This window comes from Lepisosteus oculatus, unplaced genomic scaffold, assembly GCF_040954835.1.
Source record: "Lepisosteus oculatus isolate fLepOcu1 unplaced genomic scaffold, fLepOcu1.hap2 HAP2_SCAFFOLD_83, whole genome shotgun sequence".
Lineage (NCBI taxonomy): Eukaryota > Metazoa > Chordata > Actinopteri > Semionotiformes > Lepisosteidae > Lepisosteus > Lepisosteus oculatus.
Window position 1 is genome coordinate 591,339 of NW_027168394.1, and position 6,000 is coordinate 597,338.

Below are 6,000 nucleotides of genomic sequence, written 5' to 3' on the forward strand. Positions count from 1 at the left end.
CTAATGCTGAAAGAAATGATCATAGAACATGACATCTAACCTTACCTGCGGTGTTTTTAATCCCTATTGCTCAATGCACGGTGAAAGCATTGCATACATATGTCTGACAATGAGGAATGGGCCCCTGAGACAGTCATTTGCCTGTTTCACAAATGATCGTATTTTACTAGAGATTCTGTTTGGGATTCAGATGTGCATTCTGACAGCAATCCCTTTCAATAAATGATACGTTCTGGATGAGGTCAAAGGTGTTGGAACACTGTATTTAGGATGTGTTTGCAGTGATTGTGTGTCTTCTGCTTCAACGCAGTGATATATAGACGTGCTCCTGTAATTTATTGGTACAAGCCCAGGGCAGTGAGCAGTCTGAGGATTTATTTCCAGACGGCATAGAGCAGTGAAGCAGTGAAGTAGTGCAACACACTGGATCATTATATTGTTAGAATCTATTCTACTTAAATTATTACATTATACACAATTTGAGTTCATTTTAAAAAGTAAAAGGTAATGAAAGGAATGCATTTTCGTAAGAAAGATAATACCGATATGCATGTGATAATCTTCCTTATATCATGTAGTGCGTCATTTGGACACTTTGTGGGATTGAAATACAAAGAAAACCATGTTATATGGTACAAGATAAATACAAAACTTAAGCTTTTATTTTAATTAGATTTGTTTATAAAGCATAAGCAATCATTTATTACATCGCTTCTTGAATTAAATCTTTTGACGTAAGAGGTAAGACTTCTATTTTACATTTAAACCCATGTTTAGCTGTGTTTTTTAGATTTAACTGAACCAATTTCTGTGTGTGATAATGTCCTTGAATTCTGACAACATCACACTAAATTACATGATATAAAACAGCTAATGTTTCTAGAGATAGAATGTTTCTAGAATGTTTCTGGGATGCTGGGATGTTTCTGGGATGCTTCTAATTACTTTTTATTACCAGGGACAGTTTAATTCACCTTGTACAGTACTGAAAGACCAAGATGCTTTTTTCTAAAGTTATTTAACATTTTATAGAACTTTGTCTACTATGGCAACATGATGAGCTTGGTGAAACTTGGAAAAATACTGCTTGGACACTTATCTTAAGATAAAGATAGGATAAAGGTTTATCTTTTGCACCTACCTGACCCCCAGGGAAGGCCAATGCTTTCTAAGTTGATGGTTCCCTACAGTAGACTGTACCTTATCTTCAAAGGTAATGTATATTGACCCAAATCAGTTTTGGACTCCAATCTACTGACGAAATGGAGCCTATCCTTTTTTCAGGATTTTAGCATCATACGTTTGGTATATTTAGTCCCTAATGATGAAAGAAATGATCATAGAACATTTGGACACTTTGTGGGCTTGAAATACAAAGAAAATCATGTTCTATGGTACAAGATAAATACAAAACTTAAGCTTTTATTTTAATTAGATTTATTTATAAAGCATAAGCAATCATTTATTACATTAATATATGTGTGTAGCGGCGAGGCTTATTAATAAGGCAGAATTAAGTGTTCTGAGCCTTTCCAAATGAGGCCCCATTTCTCTGTTCATCTCTGTGGTGCAGCCACAGAGAGACTATTCATGCAGGGTGATTTAAGGTCCTAGGACAGCTCCCAAAGGGGGATGCACTTAGATAAGCCTGGCTATCATGATCAATGGTCATCCATTGGCGCCTATCTGTCTAGGGAGTGCCAGTTGGACATCTGGACTGCATTACTAAGTGTCAGGACTAAGTGACTCATATCTCACCTTGATCAATCAATCAGGGACTTGTAGGGCCGAGTAACCCACGTGGGACTCTGATGCCCATGGAACTTTCAGCCAATCAATGAGCTGAAGTTCCTCCAGGTAAAAACAGGCAACACAGAGAGCCTGTGAGATTCAGTAAGATTCAGAAGGGAGGATTCAGAGGATTCTGTGGACAATTCTAAAGGGAATTCAAAGGAGAATTCCAGGGCAGGACGGCCCAGGAGCAGAAGGCTCCCAAGGGCAGGACATTCTCGCAGCGCGCCTCCTGACCATCCTGAGACTCAGCCCGGACAACCACGGAACGGCCAGTGTGTCCGAGTGCCAGAACTTTCCTTTGTTCTAAGAGTCTAGAGCGGAGGTTGCCAGAGAATAACCAGAGGATCCACCCGAGGTTAGCACCAGCAGCAGGCCTCGTGAACAGGTCGGAACTGTGGACAGCTGAATCACTATTCAGAACTAGCTCTTCATCAGAAACGAACCGGTCCTCTTCCTGACTTGCTCGGACCCACAGTCATCTTTTCTCCTGTGCACAAACTTTGCTAGTTAAAGCCAACACTAACTAGCCGGTCAGTGAGCATCAGCAGCGCAGCGTCGCAAGCCGCACAGCACAGCCTGGCACGGAGCCAGAGAGCGCGGATTGGACAGCAACAGCCTGCAACTGTTTCTTTGTACCCGCAGGAAGATCTGAATCCCCAAAGATTGGATGAGTATTCAACTTCAATGCATTACAGCTCGAGAATTCAATTGTTATCCCAACCAGTTGATATCAATTTAATTCCTAAGAGTTATGTACTTGTTTGAGTATCTAATGTAGAAGTTATAACCAAGTTCATTAACGAAACGGTCTTAATGAATGATATACTGAACGTATGTCCTCTTGATATGTGTAACACTTCGTAACTGACTGAATATATATCTTTTGTATTCTGATAACCCTCTTGATAAGATCTGTTAGGTTTACATGCATATTTTATGTATTAATAAATGTATCCTCGTGTATTAGTACCTGTGTGTGCGCGTTGTTTGAGTTATGTCGCATGGTTTGATTCTAAAGCCATCAAAAGAATCAACTTTGTGATTTACTGCTACAATTAATAATTGTCTCAGTAAATGCCCAAACCCTACAGAACTGGTGCCTTCAGAGAGCCACTACATTTAATTTTGCTATGGCAACATTACATATTTGGCGTCCCTGAGCCGGTTTTCTTACATTATTTGGCGTCCCTGGGTGGGCGTGGCAAGACTGAAATGAGTCAACCAAGCGGAATAATTCAATATAAAACGCCGCGGGTTTCATACACAACAATACGGTGTGCTGAAAGCCGAAAGAAAAAAAAGTTCCCCTTGCTCTTTAAGCAGTGCTTGATTGTTTTGTGATCTTTTGCGATCTACCGGGTTGATTGCATACTTGATCTTGTGGTTTTCTGTGGTAAAACTGTGATTTCGTACTTAAAAGTAATACTCTTTAAGTTTAAGGATGGTTGCTAAAAGGTCTGAATTCGAGTCGCTATTAAGCACTCTCTCTAGCAGCGACAGGTCTGACCACGATCTCTTCCATATCTCCGTCAGCGGAGAAGCTAGAAGGATAAATCTCCATTCTCTGAGAGAGCTAGCGAAGGACATAGAGAGATTTGACCCCGCAGTGTCAAAGAATAATATCGAGAGTTATATTCAGGACCTCAGGTATACCCTGCAGTATCTGCCAAACGCCACAGAACAGGAGAAAGTGTTTCTGGTCAGGAAAACTACCAGCAGAGCTGTACATGAGTGGATGGCTAGGCAGATGAAAGAAGTCTGTAATGATTTTGAGCAGCTTTGTCAAGCACTTATCGAAGAATACAGTGCGTTTATTGACCCGACTGCTGCGATAGCCGCCGCTCTTAACATTAAGCACAAGAGAGCAGAGTCCCCTCGCGAATATTACGAGAGACTTAGACGAACTTATTTTGCAGGGCGAAATGATGAGGGTTGCGAAGAGAACACACATTTCAAGGGTTTATTCATTGCGAATCTCCACCCGTCAGTCAGAAAGATGATCTTAATGCATACAGATGCACAGACCATGAAAATGACTGATATTAAGAGATTCGTGCAGAAAGCCTGGGAGTATGATGTCCAAAGTCGCTCTGAGCAAAAAGCTGTTAAAGTGACTGTGTTTGCCGTCAGAGCCAGCAGGGTTAATTCCCCCCTGCTCGAAGGAGCACAGGCTCCTGAGCTGGCTAAGCCCCGTTCCAAAGCATGCACACAGGACCACACCCAGCGTCCTAAGTGCCATGAGAACACCGGGGGAGGGAAAGGGCTAGATAAAGCTGAACAAAAGGATTCAGTAGCCACCCGCCTGGCCAGGCTTGAACAAGCTTTATTAGGACAGGGACAACCGCTCCCCAAGGCTGCCGGAAGCGTGAATGAGCTGATACTCTCCATGAGGAGGCGGAGACCCGCCCCCTCTCCCTCCCTCAGTCTATCTGATTGAGCAGAAGGGTTCCTGCCTGGATGAATTCAGCCACTCCCAAGTGAGTGCTGACTCCACCCCTGAAGTCACAGAGCAGGCAGTAAAACACAGAGGAAAAGCAAGAAGCTTTTACCTCAAGGCTGCCATGGGAGATGTCTTACACTGTGAGACACTGATTGACACTGAGGTTGAAAGGTGTTTGATGTCACACGGCAAGCTCAAACGGGTTGAAAAAGAAAAGGGCATGCGACTCAGAGAGGAACCTTTGGTGGATCACCAGAAAGGCAAAGTGTGGAAACAGGTCAAGGCTCCTAAGCCTTCTGTACAGAAGGAAAGGGGGGCCAAGAGGCAGACTGTGCTCACACAGTGCCCACCGAACACAGAAGCCTATGTGGAGATTCCTTCTGTTCCCTCTGGACAAGAAATAAAAATATTTCCTTGTTCCCCGGATATACAGGGAAGTCGTGTCCCGGCCAAGGTCCCAACAGCCTCCATGCCACAGGAGCGGTGCTCCAAGCAGCCGCCTGATCCACCAGGTAAAGCACACACCTTTTACATCCCTAAAGAGGAGCAGATCTCCCCACCTGGCGATGAAAAGGAGCTTTCCCTGTGCACCCTGGCACCCAAGAGGGGTCAGGAACACCACCCTGCAGTGGTGGAAGGGATCCAGATGGCAGGAGAGCAGGTTGGTGATGTAGCCCTCACCCTTAGCCCTGAGAGGTCCTCTATTAGTAAGGATCTGCTTGAGCAGCTGTCACAGGGCCACCGCCAGGTGCCCCTGGTGCAACATTCACAGGTTAGACAGGAGGTCCAGCTGGACGCTGAGACTACTGCGCTGTGGACACACCTGATCCCAGATGCCGATTCCCTCTGCTCTGACCCAGGGAACCTGCAGTCAGGTAACATTATTTCTCACAACTACCAGGTAGTGAGTGAGACTGACCTGATTGTTCCTGCCTCAACGGCAGGGTTGCCAACACACCCAGTCCCCCAGAAGGGACAGGGAATGAAAGCCGAGCCGGTTTTCTTACAGCCACCAGCTCAGTCTGTCAGTCTGAGTCTGACCAACAGTGGTTCAGCCAGACTGGAGCTGGATGGTCAAGTCACCCGCCTGCCAGTGCAGGACATCGCAAAGAGGGGTGTCAGAATCCCCGCCTGCACTGACATGGGCCTGGTGAGTGATAGTAAGTTCAAAGACAGTGAACTAGCTATCCCAGTGCTGGGGCAGCTCCCTGAACCCCTAGCAAGGGAAGGGGGGAGCGAGCAGGTGTCCTACACCCACGCCCAGCGAACGATTGTAAACATGCCGATAGAGGGATTCCTCAATCAGGAAGTGTGCAGGGTGGACCTGAACAGTGAGAATGGGGTAACAATCCCAGATCACTCAGGTGCTCCAGATGACCACTCAGCCGAGGGTCAGGCATGCTCTACCGCTGCACCACCCCCTGCAGGGTTCCTAGAGCACAGGCATGAACAAATCGAAAAAGCAGATGCCCTGGAAAAGGAGGAGCAGCATCAGCAGCTGCGTCAGATCTCCCCATATTTCCAGGATGTTGGTGCCCAAGATGCCACAGGGCATACTGTGAAAGACACCATGTACACGCTGCGCCAGCTTAGAAAGGCGACAGTCACTCAGAAGGAGATGACTGGGATCAGCCACCCGAAAAGACTTTTGGGAGGACTGATTGCTGCCGCCACTGTTGCACGTTTGCTTTTTTCTGGTAGGTTTGTGTGCTACTGGCACTCTCACCCTGACTGCCCCAAGAAGGCAGGGGTCAGAGATGCCGGAG